The 22,264-nt window shown below is 38.6% G+C and overlaps 1 long non-coding RNA gene across 1 annotated transcript in view; it reads right to left on the bottom strand.

Moving 5' to 3' along the window:
* Positions 1-1,645: 1,645 nt before the first annotated feature.
* The window catches only part of LOC103278518 (uncharacterized), a 32,058-nt gene continuing 11,439 nt past the window's right edge, over positions 1,646-22,264 (bottom strand). The window contains exon 2 of the long non-coding RNA XR_010005964.1: positions 1,646-2,025. This is a non-coding gene — a long non-coding RNA (uncharacterized LOC103278518). The remainder of the gene's footprint in view (positions 2,026-22,264) is intronic.

Here is a 22,264-nt window from a genome sequence, read left to right as displayed (position 1 = left end):
TACTTGGAACCCATTTCTATTAATCTCAGTGGAACTGACTACTTAGGAGATGTATGTAGAATGGTAGCCTTGATTTGTTTCTTTTTATTAGGGTGTGGGTTTGTCTCCCCCCCCTTCCCCTCCAATCAGAGCCAGGCCTGTTTCAGATAAAGGAATTGAAGTATGCCAGCTAAATTCAAGCAGGCCAAAAATATGTTCAGAACTGGATAGCTCTTGGCAGACATTGATGTTTTAAGGAAGCCCTGATGACTTCTAGAAAACACAAAAAGACAGGCTGTTTAGAAATAATCTCCTTGTGTCATACTGAGTGAAATTTTAGCTCCTGTAACAGCAAAGGAAAGTGTGTAAGCCCGGGAAGGGGGGGGGGGGGGCACTGCCTGGGCATCTTAATTGAAGCCTGGAAAAATTACATTTTGGACCTCAGCTCTCAAAACCTTTAGCTAATATGGCTAGTTGGCTAAATTTCCAGTATCTTTTCCAATATCTCATCTTATTGCATATCATTTCAGTGAGAGATCATTCACACTTTAAAAACATGACCCATTAATTCCACTGTTTTGTTACATACTTACTTACTTTACTTAGGCGATCCCTTGTAGCTCGAGAATAATGGTCCTCCAGGTGGTGTCTTGGCGGTGGCTGTGAAGACCTGTTCTTAACCCGCATGTTCTTCTGGAGTGAATGGCTTTTGATAATGTTTTAAGTCTCTTGCAAGTCTCCTCCCATTGTTTTGTAGACATTGAATCATAATTGACAATGCAATCTGATGTTCCAGTCAGTCTGATGGGTGTTTGAGTGTTGTGTGCCTTCACATTGATTCTGATTTTGGCAATCCTACCCAAGGATTTTTTTGACAAGCTTTACTTAAAGGAGATTTGTCATTGCTTTCATCTGAGAGAATGTGATTTTCCTGCAATCACCCAGTGAAGTTTCATGATTGAGACAGGATTTGCAACATGATCTCCTGAAGCCTTAGCTAATCCAACAATCAAATCTCAATACCACATTAGATCTCCCATGAGTTTTGTTGTAGTTGTAGTTTATGAGTTATGGTTACCCTAAGTCAACCTATCATAAGGTGTTCTTGTTCAGAGGGGGTTTGCATTTGCCTTCCCCTGAAACTGAGGGAGTATGACATGGTAAGGGTCATCCAGCGGGTTTCCATGGTTGAGGAGAGATTCAAACTAGCATTATAGTCCAACGATCAAACCACTGCATGACTCTATAGCACCATGGCTGCCCTTTATGATGGGCTTTACTCTTAAATAAATGGCTACTGGAATTCCACCTTGGACTGCAATAGTATATACACATCCCTGGAAATCACTTTTTTTCAGTGAAATCTCATGATGTGTCAAAGCACCTTTTCCTCTAGCTCAACAAAACTGGTGAGTATTCCAACTTGCAGCCTTGAGGAACCCTGTTCTCCCTTCTCCCTTCCCCAAATGCGTATCTTTCCTGGCTTTAACAGTTTCTTTTTCCACTCTTTCTCTGACATGAATACATTTTATAGGCTCTTCTTTTTGTTAAACCTTGGCAACTTGCTCCTGTTCATAGATGTCATTATTTTTAAAACATGAGATAATAGCCTTTTAATGAACTCTCTGTATTAGCAAATGGATATACCTTTCAAAAAGAATAATAATAACTGTTTTCAATAATAAAATATTTATTATTGTGGAATGGATTATAATAAACATTGTACAAATCCAAAATTAAAACCACAGAGATACACAAAAAGACAACAAAACAGTAAAACTCAGCACTGCAAGAATATTACAAAACAAGAGCAAATATAGTCCGGAGAGCAAAGGCTAAAAGCACCATTAGACCCAAAAGGTAGAAATGAAACCACATAAACAAAAATAAGGGCTTCAATATTACAATACTCACATGCCTAAAATAGCTGATATATAAGTTTTACCCCAGTGCAGAAAAGATACATAGGGATGCAAGCGATCTTCCCTGGGAAGTGTTCTAACTCAGGATGGATGGTAACCCGGTCATTCATGGTTGTAGTTAAAGCTGGACAAAATGAGATAATAAAAATTATGTTCTTTCCATGGTATTTTCCCTCATCCCCCAACTTTCTAGCATTATAGTAACTTAAAACACCAGTTGAACTGAAATACAGTTTAGACATCCAAAGAAAAGGGGCAGGCAGAATTACCAAAGGAATGCAAACACAGCAAATGTAAGAGTTCTGGATGTGAACAATTTTCAGTGTCCCACTTTCTGCAGTGCTAGAAATTCAGGACAGGGGAAAAAGTAATTGTGGAGGCAGAACTCTTAGTGGGGGGGACAAAGCCCTTATTGTCTCTTCCCCTTACCGGCCCTAGCTACGTCCCCGATGCTACTAATGAAAAGCCCTTTCTCCAAACTTCAGATTAAGAGGGATCCCAAGGAAGTGTTCCTGCAGACTGGTTTGGGAAATTTGAGCAGGTCTGAGAATCTATGTTTCTTTTCTGTGCATACACTGAACAAATGCCAAATGACAACAACAGCAGCAACAACAACAGCAAAACAGAAGTCAGAAATACATTGAAAAGTGTTGACTTCTACTCAGTGGCCCTGTAACTTTATTTAAACAGCACCTGGAAAAATGGATAAGCATGGAGCCAAAACTAGTCAGTGATATGTTTGTCCAGCTTTGCCATAGATGATTTTAAGGAAAGGGTAGGCATGTATATGTGTGTGTATGCATGTGTTATTAGTCAGTATTCCACATCAGCTACTTAGTAAAATTACTTTAAAAAGTAACCTCTCCAGGCCTGAACTTCTCCTCTCTAAACCTAGTGGAAATGTTATTCGCTCATGCTCTGACTGCTGGCAAAATGGATCTCATTCCATGCAACTGATGCCCAGTAAAGTAGCTGTAGGGAGAGGATTACAGTTGTGGCATTAGTGTAACAATTGTGACTACATAGCCATTGACAACTGTTGAGTAGATTTACTCATCTGTAAATCTGTCTTCACAATAGTTACCTAGTTGTTGTTTTTTTCATGTCAGGAGCAACTGGAGTTACTTCTGGAGTGAGAGAATTGGCCGTCTGCGAGGACATTGCCCAGGGGACACTGGGATGTTTTGATGTTTTTACCATCCTTGTGGGAGGCTTCTCTCATGTCCCCACATGGAGCTGGAGCTGATAGAGGGAGCTCATCCGCACACTCCCCGGGTGAGATTTGAACCTGGCAGCCTTCAGGTCAGCAACCCAACCTTCAAGTCACAAAGCTTTTATCCTCTAGGCCATCGGAGGCTCCTAGTTACAATTGTGGCATCACAGCATTTGTGGAGGATATGTTCCAAGACCCTCTATTGGTACCCGAAACCAAACAGAACAGTGAGCTTCACATTTGGATTGTACTTGGGCTGGAAGCATACCATGGACTGCACTGGAGGACTTCCATGGCAGGGGTAGGAGGGGATTTCTTTTAGCATAAAGTGAAACCATGAATATTAAATCTGTGGATTACTACAATTGTAACTGACTTTCCCCTCAATTTACTATACCAGACATCAGTTGCATGAGAGAAAGAAGTCCATTCTGCTGGTGATCAGAACGTGATGTTTCTCATAGGTTTGGGTGGATAGAGCTGGACACATTACTGTGAAGTACACTTAACCATGTAGCTGATATAGAATAAATGTTGTTGTCATCCTGCATTTTAGTCTGCTCTAGGACTGAAGGCTGATTTTAAAAATTAAAACAAGCTCTGATAAAAGTTCACATTACTAAAATACACACAAAATAAAATATAAGCTAGCATCTTGTTATAGAATTATGATGCTGGAAGATAAACATAACCATCGCTGTTTGCTTTTTGGGCCATTGTGGATCTAAGAATACTTTTCTAACCACAAAACAATCAAAATCCCCCCTCCTAGGCCACCTTATGATAATGATTATGATTATTATTTATATCCACTTTATCTCTCCTGCAGGAGACTTAAAGTGGCTCCACATAAAAACATCAGTATACAATTTAAAATATACAAATATACAAATACTGAAACAGCACTAAATATCATTAGTATTAAAACAATTCAGATTAAATCCATAAAAACATTTAAAATTGTCAAAATACAGGGGCATTTGCAGGGATATTTCTACCTATTTTCTTGCAGCTGGATGCATTGCAGGGACATCATCTCTGTAGATGCCTTGAGAAAATAGCCACCTCCGTACTTGCAGGTTTAACTTTTACAGATTTGATTATTCATGGATTTGATTAATATGATGTCTCAAGGAACTTCTAGGTTCTTCAGTGCGACTATATGATGAATTTGTTCCCTAAATTGGCCATAGAGTTCTTCTGGAGGACCTAAAAATTCCTAGAGACAACACCCCTCCCCCTAGGAATCTCTAGGGGCATTTCCCCTCCAGCATTATGAAATGGAGGTTATTGTCTTCAGAATTCTGCTGCCAGTCTGCTACCAAGCACAATTCAAAGTGCTGCCTTTAGCCTATAAAGTCATAAACGGTTCCAGTCCAGCCTGTCCAAAACATCTTCTTCTATGAACCAGCTAGGAGATTAAGATCTTTGGAGGAAGCCCTGCTCTCGGTCCCACCTTCTTCGCAGGTGCAGTTGGTGGGGATGAGAGACAGAGCCTTCTCAATGGTGGCCCCTCAGCCTTGGAACTCCCTCTTTAGTGATATTAGATCAGTGCCCTCCCTCCTGGCCTTCAGAAAGAAAGCAAAGACATGGCTGTGGGACCAAGCCTTTGGTCAGTGAGCAGTGCAAGACATGAATAGGGTATTAAGTGCAATTGACAATTGGAATGGCTTTGGATAATGATTCTGGATTATGTGATTTCAATGTTTATACTAATATGTTTTAATTCTACCTTAATGTCTAAATGTTGACTATTTTTTATGGTTTATATGGTTTTAATAGTTTTACTTTATAGTTAAATGTTATTGTTTGATTTTTTTTTGTTCTGGTTTTTCACATGTATGTTCAGCATTGGATTTTGCCATACTTATGTTGGAAACTGTTTTGAGTCCCCCCAGGGGTGAAAAAGGTGGTATATAAATACAGTAAATAGAATCATAGAATCATATAGTTGGAAGAGACCTCATGGGCCATCCAGTTCAACCCCCTGTCAAGAAGCAGGAAAATCACATTCAAATAAATAAATAAATTCTGGGAAATGTAGTTTAGGGAAGACGAGGACCTCTCTAGCTGAGAATTCCAAAGATGCCACTCTGAATTACATTTTCCAGAATTCTGCAGAAGCACCTAAGACAATTGCCTCTGTTCTATAATGCTGGTGGGGAAATGTCCTAGGATTTCAGCATTTCTATTTGTTTTTTTCCCCACATTCATGGGGGTCTTGCACCTTAAATCTAGTAAATGTGGTGGGCTAACTATAACTAGATATGTCCCTACCGATCCTTCCTCTCTTTAACAACACAGAAACAGCTGTGTTGGGGGGCAGGGTGGACTTACAAAGATGGGTTTTGGGTGGTGGTATTGGGAGATGTAGCTACAGAGATTTAATTATGTGATACACATAATCTTCTGGAGCAAGATCTCAAGTATAATTAAATTATCAATAGAATTAAAAGCTATTTTGAAACATAGCCACAAAAAAACAGACAATGCCACACATTATTAAAAGCCCTTTCCCCACAAAGAGTCATTTCCCAAAGTCCTGTTGAGACAAAACAGTCTTAATTTGCTGCTGGAAGATGACAATAAAAGGAGTCAGTCTAGCCCTTCTAGGAAGAAGGTTCCAGAGAGATACAGACAAAAGGAAGGCTCCACACTGTGCAGAGGTTTTATAGGCAGAGAAGTAAAAATCCAACACTGAATTGTCCCCTGCAACATAATAGGAAGCTGCAAAGACAAGCAAGAATCAACATAAGTCTGGGCTGAAATCCAGTGTTAATGTTGACAAATGAAAAACTCCACTGGTTAGTGATGCCAAGTTGAGACCACATAAGGTCCTGAGGTTTCAGAGCCAAAATCTAGGAATGATCCATTGTGGTCTCATTGGAGGAAGACCTGGGTGATATTATAAGGATTACAAGGGACAGCCCCTGGTGAGGACATGAAGCACAGATGTATTTCCAAATATAAAAAGGGCAGTCACATAAAAGATGTGATGAACCAGAGAGTGGGACTCAATGGATCTAAATTGCAAGAAAAAAAATTCTGAATAAATAGAAGAATTCCATTCTTTTAAGAGGCATTTGATAACATTCAGTGTGATATAATGGTTTAAGTGTTGGACTAAAACACTGGGAAACCAGGGTTTGAATCCTTGCCTTACCATGGAAATCTGCTTGAGTAAACAGAACAGGTTAGATTGCTCCTCTAGATTTTTGTTCTACCAGGAAATCAGGCAAACCATAGATTTATTCTTTTCAAACTGATGTTGGATTTTGAGCTTGCCAGTTCCAAAGCATTACCGACAGCAAAAGAGTAAGCTGTGCCTATTGTTCTTCCGCCTTCGTCTCCTTGTTTAGAAACAGGTGGCACTTTTCTGAGCAGGTGGCTGATAGGCAACTCCAGCTGGATATCTTCTCTCCCTTTAGTGCTGTCACACCTGCTTTCTATGACAAACAAGAGCCTTTTACAAATCTAAAAGGTATGGTTCTCCCACTGTGTGTCTATGAGAGAGAGCATGAATGTGCATATACGCAGGGCAATTTATTCATTTATTAGTTTATTTTATACCCTGCCCTCTTTCCCTCATCGAGGGACTCAGGCCCCTTCCACGCAGCTGTATAAAATCTCACATTATCTGCTTTGAGCTGGAATATATGTTAGTCTGGACTCAGATAACCCAGTTCAAAGCAGATATTGTGGGATTTTCTCCCTTGGTATTCTGGATTATATGGCCGTGTAGATGGGCCCTTAGAGCGGCTAAACATAGGTGCAAACTCCCCTACTTTATTTTTCATGCATTTTCAGGTTTGAATTGGAATCTCAGCACTGAAAAAGAGCAAAACAAAATGAACAAACCCAAAGTGTATTTTCTCCATCCCCTTGCTTTTCCTCTTTCCTTTGTTACTTTATCTTTTTTTTAATACAACCATTTCATTATCTCTTCACTATCGCTTGATCAGATTTGTCTTGCCCTAAAACTTCCTTTCCCTTGAAGTGTACCCAGTGACATGAGTATGCGTGCCCTTCAGTGCCTTTTTTATTGTTTGGAATTAAGAAATGGCAGAACAGGCTCATGAAAGATTAATGACTTCCTGCAAACATCTTTGTACCTGAGGACAAGCAATTACAAAAAAATGTCCCACAGACAGCGGGTGGGGAGGGCAATGGAGGGGGAAGGGAAGCCAAACAAGAAAGGATGCTAAGAGCACATTGGCCAGGTATTTCCTAACTGTAGAGACACAGTGCCTGGCTTTGCTGTTGCTTTATTTAGTGAATTTGTCTTTTTTTCTTCAGCAAAATATTAGCCTATGCTGTGTACATAAAGTTGTCTTTGTAACTATATGTGTGACTGACATTGCATTGATAGACCCCTGTTCAGCCCCCCACCCATGGCTGTCGCCTGACTCTTCTTTGGACCTCTTTGCACAGCAGGATAGACCATGAGGTAGTACATGGCTGCAGTCCAGAGGATTGCACAATATAATAAGCTACTTGCAAACACACAGAGATTTACTGGTTTTTGGATAGCAATTTCTTAACATGACTGGGATGATTTCACACATTAGGCAGAAGCCAACGTAAGTTTGGTAAGGAGTAGAGATACAACAAGGAACTACTGTCAATCATTATTCCCAGAGAAAGGAGCCTGTGTGAAATGTGCATTCAACAAAGTACAGTACATGCTTGTTGCATTCCCATGTAAAATATGTCTTGTAAAATAGGGTGTTTAGGAGACCATTTGTAATGTAAAATAGCTTGGATTCCATAGGTAAGTTAGGACTTTAGTGATCAAATGTATTTCCTAAAGGTTCAGGATCTATGCTGGCTTTACAGACAAGGTAAGTAAACTATGATAATAAAGTTGCTGTTGCGTGCCTTCAATTCATTTCTGAGATTTAGAGATTCTAAGACATGCCCATCATGGGGTTTTCTAGGCAAGATTTGTTCAAGGGGAGTGCCTTTGCCTGCCTCTGTAGTCAAGAGGATGTGAATTGCTCAAGGTCACTCAATGGATCTCCATGGAAAAGTAGGGATTCAAACACTAGTCTTTAGATTCCAAATCAAATACTCAAAGCATAACATGAATAATCTCCCCTCCCCCAAACACATTTCAATGTTTATATAATTGCAAAAATAATAAATATATCAGTTCACTTAAACTTGATGTGTTAAGTCAACAAGGCTCATAACCAGGCCATGTTCAGAATGCAGATCATTGCCTGGAGATCAAGCTTTCAAGATGGAGACCTCTAACCCTCAGAAGGGTATGTGTCACAGTATGTAATATCAGAAGGATAGATCCCAGAAGGTCAGCTCTTGCTACTAGCAACAGCTCACTCACATGTCAGCATCTGCAGGAGCATGGCACTTATATCCTGGCATACAGACTTTGGAGCCTTCCTGTTATGACCATTCCTTGTGAGCTGTTGGGAAAAGAAAATCAACCTGGGGATCCAATGAGACATGATGAAAAGTGGCTGGTGGCCTTCATATTATTGGGGTGGAGAAGACAATCCAGGTGTTAGTCCAGGGTGCTGAATCTATTCTGAAAAAATAATTGGATAGCTCTATTAAAATTAACCCTAAAATCCAGAGGGGTTCCCTTCTTTGCCAACAAGGCATCCATCAGCATGGTACTTGTCTTTTTGTTTTCCCAAAAAGAATGAAAATAATCTCCAATTTGTAAGAATATTTCATATTTACGCAACAAAAGGATCCTGTAGAACCTTTGAGACTAATGCAAAATACTTGGGTATGGCGATCAGGTGACAAGTTCAGTTTGAATAGATGCAAGGAGTAGTTGAGGAACAAAGGTAGGCACTAAGGTGAATGGAAAAAAGCTCTTGATCTGTTGTATTGATATGGACTTGGGACCAGGAAAGAGATGTAATAAAGTGGGGATGAGAACCTGCAAGTGACTGGGGTATTAATTGGGGTTATGGTATGTCTGATATCCCAGAAAGCCATTGTCTTTGTTCAGCGGACTGGAGTTTGTGGATATATCCTAATTCAGATGTTTAGTTAGCTTTGTGTACTGATAAACACTGACACAGTTATTTCTTCAAAAATGGTTCATACCATGGGGAAGTATTAAAATTATGGCATATTAAGCAGGAGAAATTACTCTGGAGGTTTGCAGCAAGCTAACCTCCAGAGTAAAAAAAAAACACCAGTGGTCACCTAGAAAAATCAAGAGGATAGGTTTTCTAAACCTTCTTGGATTTTTGGCTGCCTGATGTTCACTTTCTCTGAGTAAGTTTTATATGCAGGGATGATTTTCACTTTTTATGCTATCTACATTTGGATCACAGCACAAGGAGAAGATAACTATGTGCATGCTTCCCTTATTGTGGCTAATTGGATCTCTGGAGTGATGATTTATGGTAATTAGGAAACTGGGCAAAGAGAAAGCTTTAATTCCTTCTCCAAAATGTGTATCACACAGTCCTTACTCAAATCACTTTAGCTTTGCAGCTGCTTTGGGAAAAACAGATAGTTGTTCAATCACAAATCTCACCCATGTCACGTAGAATCAAAACCCTTCGTTTCAGCCTCCCCACATTTTTTAAAAAAGATAGCTCAAAATATATTGTATCTTTCATTTTTATGGAACTCTCCTGTGTTCTTGTAAAGGTTCATTTTCTGCTTGATTTCCTAGCATTTGCTTTGGGTTCACAGAAAGAGTCAAGGTATGAGCCCGAGACGAAACCCTATATACTGAGTACTTTAAAGTGGACATCCATCATTTAACTTGCTTTCTGTCACTGCCTTGGAGGGAGGTGGGGGAACAAAAAACAATCTCCTGTTTCTCTCCAAAAAGCATCAACATTGTAGATAGACTCTACCCATTTAAATTCACAGGCAGCATACGTTTCTTATTTAGATTAGTTATTTTTTCTAAAAGTGTCATCAAAATGTCACGTTTAAAAACAAAATCCTTAGAATAAACCTAGGAACTCCCCCCCCCCCCATTGTATATTTCAATAATAAGCATTAGTGCATAAAGAGAAAATGACTGTGTGTTTGCAGAAGTTTTTAGTGGTTTTGCGTCTGCCATTTCACTTTTTACAAGAGAATGAACCTTAAATAAAAGTATTGTAGTCAGTATCCCATTGAAGCCATTTGGTAGGGAATTACACTCACCTAAAGAGCACTATAGTATTTTAAATATGACAGCATATATTTATATTTAAAATGCTGCAGTATGTTTCTTCACTAATATTACAAAATGATTTATTCACTATAAAGTAATTTCATCTAAATCCAACAGTTAGAATCAGCTAGAGTACTTGTACTCTTGAGGGTATAAGGGGCAATTTTTACTAACTATTTTGCCCCTTCCCTGGGCTATTTTAGGCACAGTAGAAGCTTTATTTTAAAGTGGGAAGTAAACATAAGCAAGCATGGAACAAGTGTGCATGCCATATCTCACAACTGGAAAACTCAACTGTTTGATATGATACATATGTGAAAAAATGTGTATAAAGGGACTGGATGTCCATCTGTCAGGAGTGCCTTAATTGTGTGTTCCTGCATAGTAGGGGGCTGGACTGGATAGCCCTTGCAGTCTCTTTCAACTCTATGATTTACAGAGAGAGAGGCTATATAAACTCACTGGTTGAACATCTCATGGTAGCCTATCTGGAAAATAAATCTCTTTTTGGTCCTGGGGAACTCTTGACAGCTGGAATGGACCACAGTGGGTTTGATGGTCATAGATTTGAGTCATATGGACTTAATGATTGGCTATTCAGCAAGGTAGCAAAGACAAGCATATGAGAACTATCCATGGTTCTCTGTCGTAGAGGACCGTGTCATTTCAATAACAGGAAATAGACCACTCATCTATACTTGAGAATCTCACTCTTATACTGCATTGGTCCAAAGGAGTATGTAATTGCAGATGATTGGAAGTGCTGACATGAAGAAAACAAACCTGTATCATGTGAATGAGTTTTCAGTACAACAAAATGGGACCAGAGTCTCTAACATTTCAAAGATGAGAACCAAGACATATGCAGCCAATCCTTATCAAAGTGTAGTTAAGACGGCAAGACTTGTTAATAAGGAATAACAATAAGCTAGGCCAGGTTGCAGCTGCTTCATTTGGCTGAGCCTACTGAGAAGAACACCATATTCTAGTCTATGTCCAAAATAAATCTATACATTCATTCAAACCACAATAGATTTGCATGAGAATAGGTCATCCCCACACAACACATTTCAGAAAGCTCTGTTCATGTTTGAGACACATATGAAGCTGCATCAGAAAAAGCATGCTGATCACAAGAGTGTATTTCCTCAAGGCAAGCTCTGCTTCCTTCCCTTGCCTCATCTATATCTTGCTGAATAGGGCTGTTACGTAAGTGTGAAAAAAATAATAAATCTGTGTTTTACAAGTAAGTGATACCCCATCTCACATTGTTAAATATGATCACTGGCCCAAAGGGAGAAACACATGGTTTAGTCTAAGGAATATTGCCTGGTGCCAAAAGTTGAAGACTTGAATAAGGCAAACCGAATAAACAAGATCCTTTTGGGAATGTTAATGAAACAAAGTTGTAATTAAGGTGGGAGAGACTCACCCCCCTTAACACACAAAAAGTGGAGGATATAAGCAGAGCCGGCCCCAGGTATCTTTCAAGTGTAGGCGAACAGAATTTTGGCGCGCCCCCCCTCCCCCCAAACCAATCACTGAAAAATAAAAGCGTTGGATAAGCAAAAATGTTGGATAATAAGGAAGGATAAAGGAAAAGCCTATAAAACATCAAATTACATTATGATTTTACAAATTAAGCACCAAAACATCATGTTTTACAACAAATAAATAGAAAAAGCAGTTCAATACATGGTAATGTTATGTAGGAATTACTATATTTGCGAATTTAGCACTAAACATTGAACAGGGATATAGGGCACTGTGGACTTAGATAACCCAGATAGCCCTCAGTATAAAAAAAACCCTCTAAAATCAGGACAATAAATAAAGAACAACACTCTGAAAACAGAAAAAAATCCAGACAGTAAACAATCAGGGACAGCTAACTCCTCCCAAAAAAAGATTCTCCCAGGCAAGAAGAAGCCAGGCCTTGAAGCCACAGGGCCATTAAATGCTAATCAAGGTGATTAATTACAACATTCACGCCTGCTTCAAAGAAAAGTTCTTTCTCCCACTCTGGACCTTCTACAGATATATAAACCCCACATACCTAGCTTCCAAGTTCCCACAGACCTCACAATCTCTGAAGGCCCCAAAGGTGGGCTCGTGTGGTGCGAAGGTGGGTCCGCGCCGGCCGGAAGGCCCAACATGGGCACCGGGAGGCCCAGCGCGGCTGCCGGAAGGCCCGAAAGAGAAGGAGGTGGAGAGTGGTGCCCTCCTCCCAGGACGATGGCGCCCCTGGGACGATGGCGCCACAGGCAAGTGCCTATTTCGCCTTATGGTTGGACCGCCTCTGGATATAAGTATGTGCTACCTAGAACAAGACTCCAGTAACACATGTTAACTTTGACTAATAACAATGCTTCTTCACATAAGAGAATCTAGTTAATACTGAATCTTCTGCATTGAAGGGCTAATAGAACTTATTTTCATCTCTCTCCTAGAGAGTGAATATTTATTGATTTTTGTCATAAGATGCCCATAAAACAAGTAGTCTAGGCAATTTTGAAATTGAATAATAATACAAAAAATGTCAACATTCCAAACAATGTGCAACAAAAAAGCAATACAGTAAAAATACAAAAGTAGTTATAAGGTCAGATAAATTTGCTAAGGATCTATCTATCTATCTATCTATCTATCTATCTATCTATCTATCTATCTATCTATCTAAAACAGAGAAGGAAAAGAACAGGGGTTCAAGGTGCCTGCACACAAGAGGAATAAAACAACCTGGGAAGACAACCAGTGAAAAGAAAAGAAAAATGAACTGAGCAATGCAAAGAAAACAATATTGATACCAGATGAGTTTCAATGGGGAGAACATTTCAAAATGGGGGGTGGGGGTGGGGTAAACACAAAAGTACCTAGTTCTAGCAACCATCCTTTGAACTTTAAAAGAAAATGGCAACTCAGAGGAGAACTTTTCTTGATGACCTCAGTGCATACATAGGCACATAGAGGCAGGAGATTCAGGTACCAAAGCCCTGATTCATGAATAGGGATGTCATGCTGGTATTTTATTAAGGAGGTTCACTATCAGAACCCAGCATGGCAGGGCAAAATTCAAGCCCACCTTTAGAGCTCTCTATGCATCTTGTCATAGTAACAAATTTTAGGATTCTATAGGATTGGAATAATAATAATAATAATAATAATAATAATAATAATAATAATAATAATAATAATTTTATTTCTTACCCGCCTCTCCTCATGGGGCAGGTCACAGTAGTCAAAAACACACAAATACTATAAAAATTCTACAAACACACATATTAAAATGCAGTTCCATAAAAGATACACATCAAAGCATTTCTATAAAATACACATTAATCACACAGAACAGAGACCAAAATACAGTACATGATTATATAGGTTATGATGATATCAAACTACTATATATATACATTCAAGTTGCACTCAGAGTTGAAGGTTTCTAGCCTTGGTAGCACTTGAAGTCATCAGAAGAACAATAAAATATAGAGAAAGGCTTTTAAAAGATTCAGATGTATTTCTCTCTTTGTGCACAAGAATATTGATATTTCCCAAATGTCAGTATCGCTATCTGTAGGGCTTCAACTAGAAATGGTGTAGGATTGGGCTTCAAGTTTAATCAATTATCTGCATCTCTTATATGTACAAGCTAGTAAGACATATCTTCATTCTTCTTAAGATATCTGTTTGGCTTTTATTTCTCTTTTTGTAAGTGCTTTTAATTGCATTGGTTTTAATAATTGTAAGGCATCTTGAAGTAATGAGTGCAGAAATACTGAAATAATAAGTGTAGATCTCTAAAGTCATTTCTCCATGACTTTATTTAGATAAAGTAGAAACAATCACTCCCAAATTATTTCATCATTATTCTACTTCACTGATTTAAGAAACTTCTTCTATAAATATACTCAGAATGTAATCTATTGTGAAAAACAGCATTTTAATTTTAATGAATGAATGGAAACAAGGTAGTCAATTTGTTAGCAGCCCAGTCTATGACCTGTTTAGATCAAAGGACAAGGATTTAAAATGATGGATGTTTCATTGACTTTAATGTGATCTCAGTATTTCAGGTGAGCTCAGGCTGTCAAACACATTTAATCAATGAACATTGCAATTCCTTTTATGTTACTAACTAAGGCCAACATCCAGTTCACAATAAAAATGTAATCTACTCAGTCTTGGGTGAAACACACAAGCCCCAAGGGCAATTCGACAATTGGGTTGATCCCATATAATTTACAGGAAGGTAAACCCGGGTATCCCCATTGAAGTCCCAGGACTGTAAGGGAAAGCAAACCCACAAGTAAGCCTCAAGAGTCGATTCCTTCACCACCCTCCAGGTCCTAAGACGTGGTTACAGAGCCCCACCCTTCATCAAAAAGATGTCAAGCTGAACACTGTAGTCATATATTTCCCCAAGCTACCTGTTAAAGACAGCCTATTTATGGGCACCACTCTTAGCTAATACAGTCAGTCAATGGGGCTAGGGGCACAGGATTGTTTAAAAAGTGGAAAAAACATGAATCGGAATATCTAGGTTGACCATAAAATTCCACTGGAGATCATATGAATGCCTAGAGAAGAGTTTTTTTTTCTAGGAACTTCCAGATTCCATCATGACATCTGATGGAAGTGGACCATACAGTTGCACTGGAGGACCTAGAAATTGCTAGAGAATATATATTCATCATATCTCTGAATAATCAAATCTGAAAAAGTCAAACCCACAAATGTGGAAAGTTGACTGTAATTGAAGTCTCCCAAATTCAGGAAAAAAACAAAACAAAGAACCCAGGTAAAGTAACCAGCCTGGAGACAAGAGGTTGGGCCACAAAGTGAAGTTTCTAAGAAGGTGCTCCATCCCTATCATGTGCAAAGTCTTGGCACACAGCACCACACACAATAATGTCTGCCCTGTATTCCTGGAGCCCAGCAAATGCATAGCTTTTCCCGCAGCACAATTCACTGCACGAGTCCAGGTAAGCATCATAAACAACAAATAAGCACAAAAGATGTTTAACTTCCTTTACTCATAGTTTATTAGTATTTCCTTATCCAACTATTATATAACTTTACAAGTTGAAACAAGTAGATTTTGTTTTGTTTTGCTTTGTTTAGGCACCACAAATACACAAGGAATTAATTTAATGTAAATTACCTGCCTGCATTAAGCCTTGACTTAGTGTGTGTAGATCTTTCAACAATGAGACTTAACATTCTGACCTAACATTTAATGCATTAATACTAATTTTATCCTTATACTAAGACTGTGCTTCATTAAATCAATCCAAGTAAATTCAGAATTATGTCTCTCCCACCCAGTATCAATAGAAGCACTGTTGCTTTCTCCAGAGCTGACCACCCACTTTTCTGAGAATCTGCAGCGAATTAGAAAATCTGTCATTGCAGGAGAAGCTGGACAGCTAGGATATGCCTTGTCATTCCACCTATACAATACTTGCTCTTTGTCTGCTATCTCTTAAACTAACCTGACATAGCCTAGCCCTCTTGGTCAATGGCAGCTTTATTCTCTTGGAAAGAATGCAGCACTCACCGGCATTATTAAGAAATTTCTGGACAATGTTTCGTGGCTGAGCAATAATCCAAGGTTCTATTAAAAAGCCATCTGGGTAATTAATAGCACATTTGTTCTCAGCCTCCTCCCAATTTGTCCATTAGTGGAATAAAAGCACGGGACAAAGGGTAATGTGGTTAAGTTATATTTTACAAGAATTCTTCAGGAAGTTAAAAACACATGATAGTTTTCCAAAGATGCATAAGTTTATGAGCACTCTGTGCGATCAGCAACATAGCAACCCCCCAGAGGCTTTTAATCAGCCTTTTCCACTGTCAATAGTTGATGAGCTGACATGCAGGGCAGGCTCTGTCCTCTTTTGCATTGACAGGACTCAACATGAGAGGGTGAGGAGGTGAGGATGATGGTAGTAGCGGCATGCAAATCATGAATATAGTCTTGGTTATTAAATTAGACCTGATTCCAAAATGTATGTCAAGCCTCCACATCAAAAGCGGTGCAGATGAATTTATACCCGCTAACCTGAAAGCTGAAGACTTTGTCGAGGTTTGTTTTTAATGTATTCTCTTGAAAGAAGGAATCCAGCCTTAGGCTGCATGTATATATTCTCTCTTTTAATTTTCCTGCTTCCGTTCTTCTTCTTTTTAAAAAGTATCTTAAGATATCTTGGAAATATGTAATTTCGTGTTGGAATGCAATATTCAAAGAGGTTGCGGGTTACCCTGCCAATCTTTCTACTCATCTTGAGCCAGATAATGAGGATCCTTCTGTTGAACATTGAACTCTGAAACTACTGTGCAAAATCTAGACTCAGAGAGAAGTTACCACAGCAAAATACCTAGTTAGAGTATGTGCTGTAAAGCCAGTTGTAAAGAAATGGAGATATGATCCCAGAGGGATGGAGCCTTGAATTAGTGCCCCCCCCCCCACTTCACTAAAAGATGATATACATCAGCTAAGGATTATAGTTATGGTTGATCTTCCTAGACCCAGCCAGCATAGGTTGTGGTCAGAGAGCTGTAGTCTGAAATCTCTGGTGCACATTTAGCTGGGAGACTCTTTTAAAAGACAGAGCATATATTCTACTTTAAAAGGTAGAGCACATAGTCCTTGGTCATGGACAGATCACTATGGCCCCTCCCACACAATTGTATAAAATCCACATTGAACTGGATTATATGGCAGTGTGGACTTGGATAATCCAGTTCAAAGCAGATATTATGGATTACCAGCCTTGATAATCTGGGTTATATGGCTGTGTGGAAGGGCCCCGAAACTCCACATTGAAGGTGGGGTCTGGGGAAGTAACTGAGGCAGGAACTCGTCCAGTTTTGATGGATACATTTCAGGTTGTTTAACATGACGACATGGGCAAGTTGCTTGGAGATCTGAGGACAACCATTGTTCTGTTAGACCCCAGCCATCTTGGCTAATCAAAGCTGCCAGAAGAGGACTGGCCAGTTGGATGGAGGCTACAAATGCTTCTTTGAAAGAGATATATGTTCCAACCTCATATAAGAAGCAATTATGAGAACTCTGTGGGGGGAAAAAATGATTGGACTCTACTTGCCTAGGTAACTGTTGGTCAGTCTCCAATTTCATTCTTTCTAAGGGTGGTTCTACATAGATCCAATGTCACAAGACTGATCCAGAGTGTCAAATTCTGGATTAACCTCCTTTTCTCCTCCCTTCTCCCCTGTTGTTCTAGTGCTGATGACATGCCTGTCGTCAATGGGGGACCATCAGCCATTTCACGGTTCCATTTTGTTTGGAGCCGGGTGATTATATGTTTGCTTGAAATGCTGAATATAGTCTCTTTAATTTCTTTCTTTTCTTTTTTTAAATTTCATTTATGTGATTTTTTTTCAAAAGAATACAATAAAAGTGGGGGAACATTGTGGTTTATAGTAAAGTAGGAAATAAGATAAAAGAGAGAAAGAATAAAACCAAAAAGGGAGAAAGAAGGGGAAAAAAGTGCAAAAAGTTTCATTGACTTCCGTCTTTATCTATATTGGATAAAGTCATTCAGGGAATCTTCCCCAATGTTTCTATTATTCCTTATTATCATAGCTTCCCTGTACTCCATATTATTTTTGTTGTTGTGTCACAACCTTTCTATGATTCTATTGTTTTAATATGCTTTTCCTTTACAAAAAAGTTCAGCAGAGGTTGCCAGTCAGTACTTTTCTTTGGTAATCTTTGTTGTTTAGTTAGTAAATATGAAAGTCTGTCCATATTCTTAATTTCCATTAATTTTAACAGCCATTGATCCACGTCCGGTATCTTTTCTTGTCTCCAGTTCCTTGCGTAGACCATTCTCGCTGCCGTCATCATATAGTTAATTAAGAGTTCATCATTTTCTTTTAAATTTTCTTCTGAAATTCCTAATAATAAATGTTCTGGTCTCATTTGATATTTGATATTCAATTTTTTTGTGATATCTCTTTGCTTTTTCACAAGTCCACCACATGTGAAAAAATGATCCTTGTTCTTTTTTGCATTTCTAGCAGGTGGTCTGTAGAGATTTGTTTATAAATCCTAATTTTTTTTGGAGTTATGTACCATCTATGGAACATTTTTATCCAGTTCTCTTTTAAGTCATATGAATACATTTGTTTTAATTTCTTGTTCCACATATTTTTCCATTGGTCCATACGAATTGTTTTCTTAATATTTATTGCCCATTTTGTCATGCATTCTTTCACAAATTCTTTCTCAGTTTGCCATTCAAGAATTTTTTTATATATCTTTGTTATCAATTTTTTTTCGGAATTCATAATTCTGTCCCAGAATGTTTCTTTAATATTCTCTTTAATTTCTAATAGAGATTGAGATATGGACTAGGACTCTGGAGACCAAAGTTCAAATACCGCTCAGCCATGGAAACCCATTGGATAACCTTAGGCAAGTCAAATTCTCTCACTCTCAGAAAAGGCAAAAGCAAACTCCTTCTGAACAAATCTTGCCACGAAAAGGTTCACCTTAGGGTTACCATAAATCAGAAATAATTTGAAGACAACAAAAATAATAAGAAATTATGTGTATACAGGGTTGCTGCTAATCAGATTCAGGCGGATGTGGGAGTCAATCCAATACATCCAGTGGAATTCACTTCCAAGTTAGATTCTCATCATGCTGGCTGCTGGAATTACCATGGATCATGGCAAATTTGGTGGTGCCTATGGGGGGCATGGGGAACCTGTCACTCCACATCGCTTGAATTCCATTCCACATGGGGAAGTGTTCATCACCTGGCTTTCCCCCATTGTTACCAATGTAATGTGGGAAGCCTCCCGTGTTGGTACTGTGGTGGCAAAGGTAAAGAGGAATCAGAGCAATACCCAGTCTGATGGGGTCATAAGTCTGCATAAGATTTCTACCTTAGGTTGTGATTTTTGCTGGCTGGCATAGATGTAATTAGTGTAGCAGGCAGCACCGTGACAGGAGTAGAATAGCTGCAGGGACCGTTATGATAAGGAGAGAGGAAGCAGTGCGTATGGAACTGTCAGGAGAGGGAGCTGCCTGGTGGATTGTCTACATTAGTGGTTCTCAACCTGTGGGTCCCACGTGTTATGGACTACAATTCCCAAAAATCCCAGCAAGTTGGCAGGTCTGCTCTCTCTGAATTTCACTACTATCCCTGCACCATCACCATGTGCCACTACAAAAAGTATCTTACATTGTGTTAACAGATCACCAGGCCAGTGAAAAGCACCAGCATATTATTATCTGTAATCTAACTTTTGCCAGAAAGATATTTATTTATTTATATACGACATTTCTACTCCGCCTTTCTCAATGTCGGAGGGGACGCAAGGCTGCTATATTAATATATTAATACATTATTATGTATTATATTAATACATGTGTATTAGATCATTATATGTATTACAGTGATTCGAGTGTTGGAACTAAGGCTCTGGGAGATCAGGTCTGAATCTGCTTTCAGCCATGGAAACACAGTGGGTGACCTTGGGCAAATCATACTCTCCAAGTATTAAAGTAAGGTGGTGACAAATCTTTTCTGAATAAATGTTGAATAAATCTGTCATGGTAATTTGGGGTTGACTTGAAGGCCAACAACAACAAAAAGTAACAATTCCATTATTGTAATAGAATCATAGAAACATCAAGTTGGAAGAAGCCATAAGTCCAACACTTTTGTCATAGAAGGAAGGCAACTGTCAAGTACAGTAGAGTCTCACTTATCCAACATTCGCTTATCCAATGTTCTGGATTATCCAACGCATTTTTGTAGTCAAAGTTTTCAATACATCGTGATACTTTGGTGTTAAATTCATAAATACAGTAATTACTACTTAGCATTATTGTGTATTGAACTACTTTTTCTGTCAAATTTGTTGTATAACATGATGTTTTGGTGTTTAATTTGTAAAATCATAACCTAATTTGATGTGTAATAGGCTTTTCCTTAATCTCTCCTTATTATCCAACATATTCGCTTATCCAACATTCTGCCAGCCCGTTTATGTTGGATAAGTGAAACTCTACTGTAATTGTTCCTATATTTGCACTGAAATGTATAGGATATATTTCAAGCTTTCTTTCAGAATTCTACAAAATTCCCCTCCTTACCAGCATATACCAAGTGGCTTGCTGTGGAAACAAGGATTGGTGGTAAAGCTTCAGTGGAGACAACTTTTTGCCATGATAACTCTTCCAGGAGTGAATTTCCTTTCCTTGGTGTAGATTTCTCTCACTTTCTGTTGTCTCAGCCCCATTCCTAACTATGAATTGTTTGTAAGTTGGACTGTTTCTATAGCCTGCAAAAGAATTATAGCACAATACTAGATAATCTACTCAGAAATATTCCTATAAAAACTTAATGTGGCTTACTTCCTGGTAAGTGGATATATGTCTCCATCCACATGTAATTTCAAGTACACTCATGTTGTATGGTTTTATGTGCTGTGTATAAATATATACATGCTCTTAGAAACATACATTTTAATTTATGGTTTAGTTTAATACAGCAGACTGGGATTTCAGTATGAGTCACAGCCAACGCAAATAATGTACAGACTTGAGGGACATTTCAAGATGCCCTATATCTAGGAACTAGACTGGCTATTCTACATTCATAATTTTCAACCAAATTTATGTGTGTTGGATGCTATTTTAAACATAAATATTTGTTGGTAAGTTTATAGTCAGTAAATACATTCCAATAACTGAGATTAAAAGCTCATTAAATTGTGCAAGTTTAGCTAGATGTAATATAAGTGTATGGACCCTAATATACCACAGTTTGCTATAACTTTCTTGATTTGAATATCTGCCAAGTACCAATGAGTTCAATCTTAAATACAACACTTCATATACTGGAGTTACAAATATTTTAATATATTGCAAATGTCTTCACTGTGGCACATTCCAGCTGTATACTTTTAATTGTTATACTGGGGTTTCTACTGATCCTTATGGATTGTTAGTACTTTGAGCAGTGATTACAATGAACCAGAACTAGAAATTCAAGAATCAGTTTGCACCCCATAATTGATCTTTGAAATATCTTTCACCATACGTCCCACTAGGTAGTTAAGTGGTAACGTGTCTCCATATATTGTTTACAAAGGTTCATAGCTGTAGAATTTATGGTCAAGAGTAGACATAATAGGAACATGATTTTAAGCAGGGATGTACAGTAGCTACAGAGAGGAAGCAAATAAGAATAATTTTTGGTGGTGGTAGCTGGAATTCTCTATTGCAGTCTATATTACATACCTTTACAGATAGTTTGCTACATAGCAGAAAAGTGAGGGAATTCTCTTGATGAATTGTGAAGATGCACAGTGGGACATTGACAGTAATGTCCTCTTGTGCCTTGGGTTCCATTGTGCATCAATCCTGATCAGAGCCAGCCCTAGGTATTTTTCAAGTGTAGGCGAACAGAATTTTGGCGCCACCCCCCAAACCAATCACTGAAAAATAAAAGTGTTGGATAAGCGAAAATGTTTGATAATAAGGAGGGATTAAGGAAAAGCCTATTAAACATCAAATTACATTACGATTTTACAAATTAAGCACTAAAACATCATGTTTTACAACAAATCAACAGAAAAAGCAATTCAATACCTTGCGGAGGCAGGCCACAGGAGACAGGAGTTGCCTTGATGGCGCCCCCAACAAGATGACACCACAGGCAACTGCCTAGTTGGCCTGGTGGTTGAACCGCCTCTGATCCTGATACGCAACAGTCCTTTTGCTGGATGTCCTATGTACAAATGTAACAGTGGCGCTTGCTGAATACAGATGTTCAGTCTGCTCAGTTCATTTGTTTGCAGACCATGATCATAATAATCATCATCATTATCTTCCATCTTTCCCCCCAGTCTGTGACTCAGGCCCCTTCTACACTGCCTTATATCCTAGAATCTGATCCCAGATTAACTGCTTTAAACTGGCTGAGTCTCCACTGCCAAATAATCTAGGAT

The sequence above is a fragment of the Anolis carolinensis genome, chromosome 4 (genome assembly GCF_035594765.1).
Source record: "Anolis carolinensis isolate JA03-04 chromosome 4, rAnoCar3.1.pri, whole genome shotgun sequence".
NCBI classification, from domain to species: Eukaryota; Metazoa; Chordata; class Lepidosauria; order Squamata; family Dactyloidae; genus Anolis; species Anolis carolinensis.
Note: the sequence above shows the minus strand (reverse complement) of the source record. Positions and strands in the feature narration are given on the sequence as shown.